Source organism: Dermacentor albipictus, chromosome 1 (genome assembly GCF_038994185.2).
Source record: "Dermacentor albipictus isolate Rhodes 1998 colony chromosome 1, USDA_Dalb.pri_finalv2, whole genome shotgun sequence".
Lineage (NCBI taxonomy): Eukaryota > Metazoa > Arthropoda > Arachnida > Ixodida > Ixodidae > Dermacentor > Dermacentor albipictus.
Window position 1 is genome coordinate 120,578,521 of NC_091821.1, and position 12,663 is coordinate 120,591,183.

Sequence of the window (12,663 nt, forward strand, 5' to 3'; positions counted from 1 at the left end):
GGCAAAGGCGGGGCCAGCAGACATTCCTAGGGAGTTTGTGCTTTGCCTTGCTAACGTTACGAATAAAACCGTAACTCGGACATTAGCCGGCAAATCACTTCACGAGGGTTTTCTTTTACGTTGCAAACAAAGATAAAAAAAAGCATTAAGCTGATCTTTGTGATAACAATCGTGCACAGTAACAGAAAAGCCACCCGCACGGCTAAAACCAATTTGTGGGCATTACCCGCAGTGCTCTCGGTTCGCCGCTGCATATCCGGGTTCGATTGTCGCCTAGCGGCTTCTTCGCCGAGCCCGCTGTTGGGGCGGAATTCTTCCCCACTCATCCGGCAGCCCTGAGCAGCTCACCGAGCGAGGGAAGAGAATGTGAACGGTGCCTAGCGGTGCCTAGCTCGGCTGCGCTTACACTTTCGCTTTTGGTGCGCCTTGTTACTTCAGGCCGTGGGAGAAAGGCACAGTACAGCTGTCGCACCCCCTGTTTTTCTTGGCCGTTGCACACGTGATCAGCGGGAAGGATATCGCACTTTACGGGCGGCAACTGTGGCAATAGGCTACCCATGCGCGCGGTTGTCGCACGCTCCGTCTGCGCGCTTCCTTGTGCACCTGTCTACATAAATTGCAATGCCAAAAGACTAAGCTCGACGACCAGTTTCTTCCTTTCCCTTTACTAGCCTATTCACGCGCTTCAAGTGCAGGGTGTAACACTGAGTCGTACCGTCCAACCACTAAAAATGGGTCAGATACTTATCTTGTTCGCTTGCATATTTCATAGTATGGTGGGCTAGCTGTATATTATAAAAATAAAGTATGCTTCAGCTTCCGTTCTCCTAATTATTAAGCTGAGAGGAAGTTTTGCAAGTGCCGATGCTCTCGTTTTCTTCGATAGATAAGAGGCAAAGTTATCTGCCGCTGCAGACTACGGGTCGATATAGTTACATAGATATACTATAACGACAAGATTTGATTTCGGACTCAAGGTAGATGAAGTTTTTGTTTATGTCGTAAGGAAAAATGGCTTAATTATGAGCTTCCTCAATTTAATAAGTATTTTTACTAATATACAGAGGAGACAGAGAGCGAAAAAGCTCTTCATTTGAAGCCAGTGAATTCTGCCGACGTGTATTGTAAAGTACAGTTTCTTACTCCAATGCCTGCACCTCATGACAAAGAAATACTTCATGAGACGTGCCATTTCTGTGCTTGTGTTACTAATTGAACGGTACTGCAGGAGATGATAATTCCACTGTGTACATATTTTTTTGCATATTTTTTGCATACAATATATATGTCGCGTCTCCGGAGCACGAGGATGCCATCAAATGTTTCACAACTGTCACCTTCTGTTCTCGCTGCACACTTATTACTTCAGCCTAAAGCCTGCGACACATATGAGATCTGATGAGCAGCGCTCAATTGAGGAATATGAGAGCGAGACAATTCAACCAAGAGCAGATACCGAAGTGTCAGCACAGTGGTGGCAAAAGAAAAAGTTGGGGAGCAGTGTAGGCACGGTGGTCTAGACGGGTATGCCTAATTCTTCTGGGCAGCAGTTAAGGGCATCAAGGACACAGCCATGGTGTTGATACAAAGCGGCAAAAATTCACGCTACAATTTTGTGCTGGCCTCTTCTTGTCCACCTCAGCTGTTTAAGAGTAAGATCTGATATATAATTACAGATAAAATTTGCAGACAGAGGCACCGTCTGTCTCGTTTCTTTCTTTCAATTATTTCTTTCTTTGCTTGTTTCTTTCTTTCCACTCCTTAATCCCTTCGCTGTGTAGGGTAGCAAACCAGATGTGCACCTGGTTGACCTACGTATCCTTCCCCTTTTCTTTCTATCTATACCTCTCATATATCTCTCACCATACTAAAACACATGACCAGACGATTAGCTCCGAAGATTAAATGACTAGCCCACCAAGAACGTTCTTCCATAAGCATACACCATCTCTCAGGTCACACATCTAGGCAACATTTAGTGAAGTACGCAACATTTAGCAAATGGCGTTGGGAATACCATAAACAGACCATACATCAACCCAAACCTGACGCATTAGCCTAATGCAAAGGCTAATGTACCGATGAAGCTGCTCTCGCACTATAATAAGGAGGAGGACGAGGAGCAGAAGTGCTGCTTCCTACAGCCGAACTTAGCCTTGCAAAAGTGACCGTGAATTGATCCGCCCGAGCGCCACTTATCAAGAGCAGTAGAGTCTGAAGCCCGTCGCACACAATAGCACCTAGTAATGCAAAGAACTTGAAGTGGAGCGCAACAGACTGGGCGCCATCCACACTACGTCTACCTACAGACCTCAGAATTCACACTCCAATTTTGTAACACGGAGGAACTTCAGGAGGAGCCGAAGCATCTCTCTGCTAAATGTCCACTGTCCTCACCAGGAAACAATGAAACTTTCACTAGGGAAGCTATAACGTAAAACTATTCCAAACTTTTCTATTCCATTTCTGCTATCAGCCCTTCGCCATTGGTCAAACACTTTTTTGGATCACCCACGCTTCCCCTGTCTGTCACGTGACGTCACGAAAACCGCGATACCTCCCCATCTGATATGATGTGTACACAGTGATTATGCATAATTTGACCGAAAAACGAAAAACAGTTATTTCTGATTCGACGCCTTTTTGCCACCAGCCCCCGGCTATTGGACAAACGTTTTCGGGCTGCACCCACTTCACCTGCCTGTCACGCGACGTCACAAAACCGCGAAAAGTCATCGTGTCAAAGTGACGTGTACGCAATAAAGATGCATTAATATGCCGAACAAAACTGAATTTTCTTCTGAATAGCCGCAGGTTGCCCCGTTCCAAAAGGAATAAAAGATGGCTGCTGCAGATCGCTCAGGCGCTGGCTACTCGCACCTGCCGGAGAGCATGGGTATATTTGCGTATAATAAAGCTTCTTGCATGGCCGCGTAACATTTTCGAGCACTTTCGGCTCGTTTACGAGCTCATTCGGCTAACACTTCTTTGCTGATGTTCCGTTTCAGCGTCATTCTTAAGCTTCCATTGCATGCCGTTGCGACTGTCCACGAGCCACTGTAAGCTAAGTAAGGGAAAACGGACTAATCGCAGACGCCGACACCACCCTCTTCATCGGGTTATCGGTTTTCAGTGCACTGGCTCTGCCCCATCGAATGCTTCTCCACTTGAGCGTTCTCCTCGCCTCTTGTCAGCCAGTTAGATACGACAAGCCTCTCAGTGTAGGCAATGTTATTCGTTTTTCAAGCAGACAAAAGTGGCCTCCTATGAACGAGGATAGCGTTTGATTGGTTTGTTCAGATAACCATGCGGATATCCGCCCGGTGCTTGCGTGGGTGGTTACGCAAATTTGACGTCAGAAGATTCCAATAAAAACATATTGAAATAGTTTTACGTTATAGCGCCCTAGCTGTGGGTCCATCTTTCACTTCAGTCTATCGATTAATTATTCACGTTTTGCGTCAAATTCAGGACACTCTACTATATATAGCTCGATGTCACCAAGAGTTTGACAATACACACACGGTGATGATATGCTGAAACATGTCTTGCACCGCCATGCTAGCGTTGGCTCTGTCCCTGTGCGGATGTGACAAAGCAGGGCGGCTTCAATCAATCAATCAATCAATCAATCAATCAATCAATCAATCAATCAATTTTATTTACCAGAAAAAAGGAACTGGAGGGACACCTGGGCAAAAAGCTGTCGCAGCAGCTTGACGGAGGTCCAGGGTCCCTTACATGGCAGTAGCATTTACGTGATATATACACTGAAGTCTTTATACACAACAAACATTACACATCGTACGTATGCATAAAAATGACATTTTACACTTGAATGCACTATAAAGCTCTAAACCTTCACTATAAACCTTCCGGTCTGTGAAGTCCCTTAGACACTCAGGGTTGGTGCGACGGAGACTACAACGAACTGAAGGGGCTCATTATTGCCTGCTTCATGACTCTTTTTAGGGCCTTCTTTTCTTTTGGGCCCTAACTTCATCGTCAGCGGCCTCGTTGCCGACTACGCTGATATGTGAAGTGCTCACTGGGAAACTATGGTTGAAGTGATGTTTCGTCATTCTTTAACAGTTTCTTGTAACGCACGCTGCATACACTTCTCTAGGGTCAGCCAGTGCTGCAATAGTTGCAGCGCTGCTTTGCTGTCTGAAAAGAGAACAGCAAGCTGAGGGTGATGGGAATTCAGTTTCTGCAAGGCATCTTCAATGGCAACACTTTCACATGCCGTAGAAGACACAACGTGGATAAGTCTACGGGGATCACAAAAGCGGCTGCACTAGCTTGTTTTTATTTGTCAAAATAGTCACCAGTGTATAACTAGAGATAGTGGTTGCATATTCCGTCAACGTGTTAGAGCACCGGAGATCTTGCTTCGACCACAGGTGCAAGGCGGTTTTTGCCAATATGTTGACCGTTTAGCAGATATTCCACAATGCCGTACGACCATGGTGGTTCCTAATCTTCTAGTTTGTTTTATTAAATTGCAATCCAAGTACACTAACTGTGTTGAATGCCACAAATGGGCTCGATTCAGTCCGCCTCCGAAATCTCCGGAGAAGAGCTCTCCCTGCTTGAGTCTCACTCATGCACGTGGCACTGCTGCTACAGCAGTCCTTGAGAGGCTAGGAGGCGGAGGGAGGGCGACTGACACTCGTGTAAAACCTTATTGCTGTCAGATGTCCGTAGCACACCAAGAGTTGTCGTGACGCCTTTCCAATGTAGCGATTCAAGGTGGTCGTAGTAGGACTTTGACGGCGACATTAAAACGACTGCAAAAACAGCAGTACCGAGTGCGACTTTAACGCTGAAGAATAGCCGCCGTGGCTGATTAGTGGCTATGGTGTTGGGCTGCTAAATGCGAGGTCGCGTGATTGAATCCCGGCCACGGCGGCCGTATTTCGATCGGGGCAAAATACGAAAACACCCATGTATACATAATTTAAGTGCACGTTAAAGAACCCCTGCTGGTCCAAATTATTCCGGTGTCCCCCTCTGTACCTAATAATCGGATCGCGGTTTTGGCACGTAAAACCCCATAACTTAAACATCGAAGAAAGATGAGCCCAAGGGGCTTCAATTTTGTTGTTTTTGTTGTTCAGAATTTACTTGGCACGCTTGCTTATAACGTGACTTTGTGGTGGTAACATTTGCCTGATGCTATGGGGCATCGGTGGACTGACTCTACCAATATCTGTCTAACTGCGCTTAGTACCTGGTCTTCCTTAACGTGATCCAGCCTAAATACAGGCCTATTGTTTTATTCAACCTCCATTTCCTTGATTAAAATGGTGGCCTTCGTAGGAAGATTTGACTGTTCTCATTATTTAGGGGAGGGGGGGAACACGAAATAAGATTGTCACATGGTAGTTGTCTAGCAATAAATGTGACAGCTGAAAAGCAGTCAGCAGGGCAGGGAAGAACACAACACAAAAAGATAAAAAATTTTGAGGACGCTTAAGCTTCGCCTTCAAGAGTGGAACGCGATAGCGTTCAAAGATCCCTGACTGTTTCTCACGCTTCCCTGTCACTGGAGCGTATGTAACCATAACCTTTACCGGGAAACGCTGGCCACGAACGCTATGCACGAAGGTGGGCTTTGTGTTAGAAACGCAGCCTCTTGCGTGGGGCGCGATGTGGTGGTGGCGAGCGCCATCTGGAGGTATTGCAAGGAACCCAAGACACCCATTGTAGAAACGCTGGAAAAGGGGTTTCTTTGAGTTCTCGCGTAAACGAATTATATTTTCTCGTATAGTCAAATTAATATCTGAGAGCTATCATGTCTGTAGGTTGTGTGTAAGTTGCAGCTTACGATTTTTTCATGTGTTTTAACTTGATAAATTCAATTAGTTCAGTAAATTTCTTGCGTCTCGTGGAGGGCTTCGGTATATGTGGTTCGAAAATCTTTTTGCCTGAACGACGTCCAACGCCGAAACTGGATTTTCTACGACACGGGCTCCTTAACGCGGAATAATATGAAGAAAAGTTTAGAAGAAGCGGTGGTACTTACGACTTTATTGACACGAAGCTATTAAGCACGAATATTCACGTTACTTCGGTTGTGTCACAATATTAAGCACAGTCCTCTGGCTTCATATGTCATGGCCGACAACGAAACAGCCAGGTTGCAAGTCTCGATTGCATTAGAAGATCGGAGCTCTGTGAACTGCGCTCTCCGTGAGCGAATCACATTTTCAGAGCAGTGCTTCATCACTGCTGGTTGAAAGTCTGACGCTTATGAACAGACCATTACAAACGTTTTACGTGACTTCTTTTCCTTTGACGACGACAGCCTGCCCTTCGCTTACTCCCTCCCCTAGACGTCTAACTAGTCGGATAAAAAGTCCTACCTTGCCAAAGAAGCAAGATTTAAAGCCTGTAGTCTCGCATATCGAGGGGTGCTGCGGCAGTTTAAATCCGTCCTGAGAGACCGCTAGTGGGACAGAGCTGCATAAGTGCCGCCTACTCATATTACTTTCTGGTTATTTTTTTGCTCTCATTATGTAAGCTGTAGTTAAGAGTGTTCAGCCTTGGCCAGCTCTCTTCCTTTTCGTTATCGGCTTATAATTTTCTTACTTTCCGTCAGTCTCTTTCTTTAGCTGCCTTCAGGCCAGTTCTAATGAGGTTTGAACTTTTTCTTTTTGTTCATTTAAGATTTTGTGTGAGAAGGAACAGTCGCCACCATAGGGGTGTGACTAAGACACGACTTATAATATTTCAGCAATAAGATTCCAGCACAGTATCGCAGAGCACATGCATTCGGTAATTTTAATCTGCGGCGTGAATTCTTGCTCGCGGTCATTACCTGCAGCGTTATTTTCGTTGCCTCAGTGTTCGCTATGTAAAAAAGTAATATGCTTCCGGACGCTTTTCATCCGCCTTTCTTGCAGAGTTAAAAAAAGAGCTTTGGAGCTTCCTTGGGACGAGAGGTCTCAGTCGAAGTTAGCAGATGGCTCTAAACATGAATTTGGGAAGCTCGTGCATGTTTGTTTTTGGAGCATCACCCACCTTTTCAGTCTTGAACATGTGTAGCATATCATCTCACGAGCTTTACATTTTGACATCTCTACATCGGCATGTCAGCAACTCTGGAGTTAACATTTCAGTCATGCGGAGTGGTTTTCTTCAAATTACGCACGTCACTGGGAGATTTTCTCCTTTCCAGCATGTTAAGCTGTGCTTCATATTTCCTTCATAAATATGCTGGTTCTGAACTGGCGCTTTAAGCTAAAGCGAGTATCTTATGGCGTAATAGGAATTGCAGTTACCGACTGGCTTTTAAACGATATAATGAAATTTGTATTCATATTGCGTTCAGGGTTCTTTGGCGTAGTTTACTTGGGAGACTTCATATAAAAGTTTAAGGCCTTACAGTAATTTGCAGCTTGTACTTCGTGCTGAGATGTTCCCGTAATCACATTCCGATGTTCAGAACTGATGCGACTACATATAAAATTTCCAGTGAGCAGTTGTGAGGACCCTGTGAGTAACCTCATTTTGTTTGATATGCAAAACAACGTGATATCTCTGGACTATCTGAACAAATATTGTACGGTCAGATGATTCCTCGAAGTAAACATTTCCTTATCCCGAACAGGTGTCGGAGTGAACCTTAAGCGAAAATTTCACACAAACCAAGATTTTGTTCACAAGTTAAACTGAACACAAACCGAAACCGTGCACGAATGTGCCTGAACCAAAACCAAACCTACACCGAAATAAACAAATAACTTTTACTGATTTGGAATGGAATGCTTTCATCATATCGCGCAGGACGGAGTCAAGGAATGCATTAAATAAGTAAAACAGCTGTCCATCCGCAGTCAACGCTCGCCACTAGCCACTTGTTAGGGCTAGAAAAACGCCGTGCGACCCGTGAGTCGGTACAAGTGCACGCTGCGTATTCAACCAAAAGTACGGGCACCTAGGCCGCGATGCTTGCCGTTCCCAACCTAACCGTGACAGATGGGCTGCATGGCGGGAGCATTTTATCGCGATAGCAATTATATGGACACTCCAGGCACACTTCTGCCGTCGGCGTCGCCGTGAGGTTCCGCGCAAAGTCGACGGGCGATAACATCGTCGCCACGGGCCGAATGCTGTATGTACGAGTGAAGCCGCGCAAGGGTGAGTTGGCGATCGCGGCTCAATCTCGCGCACGCAACGGCGGAAAGCGGGGAGGAAGCGCGCCGCCTTCCGTCGCGAGCACGGCTTCGGGGAGAGGATAGGTGGGGAGGGAAGGGGTCACATTCTACTCCGGGAGGCCCACACGGCCGCACGCTCCCGGCGGGGCCGCTGTACCTTGAAATCCATCTGCGACGGGCACAGGGTACGCGCTGCGCGGCGTTTTCAAGTCGTAGTTCGCGTAGATGCGAGTGGTTGCACAAAGGTCACTTCGCTGGCTGCTCCTGCCGCGTTTTCTCACTGCAGCATTTTCACAGCGATTTTCCGCGGTCAGCGAGTGAGATGTGTTCATGTTGGCTTGTGCTCGCGGGATACCATGCTTGATAATTTAGTTATGCTAGCAGACAACTTTCTGTAGTCATGAAGGGAAAGCTACAGTAGAAAGCGCGCACAAGTGAGAGCGTTTGTGAAAAGAGTCCCACATTTTAATTCACATTAGTTGAGGCTGGAGAGCACCTTGCTGGCAACAGTTACATAAGGCAGAACACACCCTTCCTCGTCTGAGGAAACGGGAAACCATCGCACGTGGAAGCTGCGTCGACTTAGCGCCTATTCCGAGCCACCAAAAGCACGGTCAAATGCGGCCGGGCTCCTTGTCGCGTTAACAGATGTGCAGCATCCACGCGCCTTTAGCTTTCCCTTCATAGCCACAGAAAGTTGTCCGCGAGTATGATATACCTTTGTTTACAGGTTTATCCGGCCAATAAAACGACTATCCTCACTTCGTATAGCTGTTCAATAATTTGTTATTGCAATGTTGCTTCGCCTTTCAGGTGAAACTGTGACTTTCTTATTGTAATAGCAATTATATGGGCACTCCAAGCAAGTTTTTCCCGCTTTCATCACCGGGATGTTCCGTGTAAAGTCCAAGTGCGATAAGATAGCGCCCCACACACCGTATGCCGTGGGTACGAGGGAAAGCGTGCGAAGGTGACCCGAAATGGATGGTGGTTAGATGCGCGCCGTCTTCCCGCGCGCCTTGTGCTAGAGGTCACGTAATGTCAGGTTTCAAAGACGCGGTGAAGCTAGATGCTGGACGAAGCGTTCGCTCCCCTCTGCCGGCGCCTTTATCACGCCAGCGTTGTGACAGCGAGGGCTCAAGGTCATCTTGTGAAGTCTGTTCGTATTTGCCTGTGCACGTGTGATATCACGCTTTCTAATCTAATTGGTAACCGAATGTGAACTGTATTTTACACGGCCGATAAAGCTACGAACGATACTTCGCGTTGTTGTCTAATACTTTGCTGTTGCTATCAATGCTTTGTGTTTCGGTTGACACTGCGACTTTTCTTCTTTGATGACTTCCGAGGAATACCAGCTGGCGTTGCGACTTCGTTCATTAAGCCAATCTAGGCACCTCAGACACCATTATCTAAAAAAATATTTCACTGCCATAACCCGCGTTTTCAGATATACGCACGCTAGGTGACATGCCGTGAATGAGAAAGATGCGGTGGTGGCGGGTATGCGGCAAAACATCTAAAGAAGCGGTTGCTGCTGCTATCGATATTGCGTAACAATTGGTTTGCTTTTCTTTCTATTGATGCCGTTCGCGACGTCGCATTTCTTTTATTGTTTATCTTCTCTGTCATTAAATCGGCTGCGGTGCCTGCAGCCTAAACATACACACACGAACACACACGCGCGCGCGCGTGCAACCACGCAGACACCCACACCACGCAATTCATTGTATTATCAAACTGCAGGTAACAAAAATTTATGCTCAGTTTTTGAACAGCGTGAGCTCTAACCACCAGTTGATCCAGGTCAGACTGGGTCAGAGAGCATATACTATCATCCTCCGAGCTTCCGCTGACCCCGCTGTCGGCATCACCCTGTCGCTTCACGCTCTGCCCACAGAATCACTAAACAATGCACGCCTCATCAAAGATCACCTCGTATTTTGAGCACGATCAATACACGTCAACTTAGTTTCATACGTTCATATATTTACTGGTGTTTTCAAGTGGAAAGAAATAAACTGAAACATTGCAAGCTACAGCCATTGAAAACTTACATGTATGTACCTACTATAATATCAATATAGTATGCTAAAATTAGAAAAAATGAATTCCTGTCTCCAAATGGGACCAAATAAAATCTTCCAAACAAAACGTTACGCAAACCGGAACGAAAAGGAACAAAATTAAAGCACTTTGAACTGAAACCGGAATAAAACAAATATGTTCTTTCTTGCTTCAAAACCATTTATACGTAAATTGTAAAAACCATTAGGGAGACGTCACACTTTCATTTGCAATTTCATCAAGACTGTGTCCCATAGTACGACTTCAGTATTACGCACATATTAGCATGTTTAGCACGTTTCTTCCAGAAATAGTCGACGCAACTGGCTTGAAGTATTCGTATTATTCATGGAAACTGTAATACCTTATCAACAAAATAGTGATTATTAATAATGATATTGTCGGAGCTAATGCGAGGAAGCCCAAGCTCCGACAGCGTTGGGTTTTTAACTCTTCTGTTTATTGCAGTGGAGCTGTTAGAACCTCGTTGGGTTTCTCTTGACGTCCGCATCTCTTGACGGTTTCTCTTGACGTCCGACTGAGCATCGTGATCGAGACGCCATGACAGCGGCTGTGCTATATCAACAAAAACTAGCCATAGCTGCAAGCTCAGTTATTGCAACCTCACCGGAGGTCGGGGACGAAGTAGCAATCGTCTTGGCGTATGCCTCCTCAGCAGCCAAATTCATCGGCAGTCGCTGAAAGACATCCATTCGAAATTTCCCGAAAGAGTGCATTTCGCCCGAAGCCCTCAAAATTGTAGCCAAGGTGCCTGAAACACGGCACAGATAGACGCAATTTGTTCGGCGACCAGCGCATTCCGGTATTCCGGGAAACGAAGCTTGCCAAAGTGCGGCCTGAGAACTGGCCATCCGCAACCGCACGATTTCTTGCGATGAGCAGTTTGAATCCTTCCGCCATTCAGGCAGGGACCGGATGGTATACTACAAAGAAATTCCACAATTCTAGGGCCAGGGCAGGGGGTATTACCCCTCCACTAAAAATAACTTGGATAAAAACAATCAGTAACCTGGCGCCTTTTACAAACTGGCCCATTTTGGTAAGCACAGTGACCTACACTCTCAGACAAAGGTACACCCTTTGGGGTGTATATCTGCTACACAACAATAATCGTCATCTGCCTTGCTTGCGTCCCCTTTCTTTAAAACGCCTCGCCCACTACTTTCCTGTCGGGAATGCTTGTCATGCTGATAACGCGCATGCCGTTCGTTACTGGGAAGTGCCGAGCTCGCCGCGTAAAAGAAAGGAAAGGCGGACAAGACAGATGACGTTTATTGTTGTGTGGCAAGATACAACCCAAAGGGTGTAATTTTGTTTTAGAGTGTACAGTCACCTCTATCCCGGGCTATATACAGCAGGTTGTGAATTATGCGCACGTAGAACCGATCTTTTCTTTTATTATTGAAATGAATATTAGGAGAGGTTGGCGCCTTTATGGTGGCACCGGCTACTCCTTGTCACTTGGCAAAAGAAACAAATTTGCGTAAAAATGGAGAATAGCGACACGAAATATGGCACTCAGTAGAACACTGGATGAATAAAAAATATACAGTCCAACAGTACATGAGTCGCAAAGTTCTGTGCATTAGTTCAGTCCACGTACGCATATATAAAGTCCGATATTTAGAACCGCCATAACACACAACACATGTAATGCACTGCAAGTACAGAACAGAATTATACATATTGCATAAAAGTTGCGATCGCCACATAAACCAATTATGAATCACGAACAACGTTTATGTTACTCATTTAGCGCATTCGGATCATCTGGTACCTAATATTTTTCCAAAATGTTGGTCTCCTCTAAAAACTTTTTCAGATTAAGAAGCGCTCTTTTTCGAAGGCCCGCAGTTGGCCATGGGCCAAGTATTTTTTGTAGAGTGAATGGTCTTCTGTCTAATATCAACAAATTTGCTTGCAGTACCCTTCTTTGTGGATTGTATTTAGTGCACTCGAGGAGAAGATGATGCACATCTTCGTCTGCATGGCCACAAGAACATTGTGGACTAGAGACACGTTTTATCCTGTACAAGAAGTGTTTAGTGAATGCAGTACCAAGACGCAGGTGGTGTACCAATGTTTCAAATTTTCTGTTGTCTCTTAGATTTTCCGGCATTGTTAAGTTTATACATGGGTCTATAAAGTATAACTCAGAGCTTTTAGTTTGCTGATCAAACCAGGTAGTTTTGCTGAGGCGACAAGAAATCTCTCTCAGGAGCAGACGGACTTCACTACGAAATAGAGGAAGATTGGTTGTCTCCGCGTTATTGTGCACCCGATTCGCAGCTGCGTGCGCTGCAGTATTTCCAGGAATATTGCAGTGTCCAGGTATCCACTGGAATGCAATTACGTGGTTCATTGCGCTTGCTTTTGTAAGTTCTTTGAGTGTCTCATACAATAGCAAACTGTT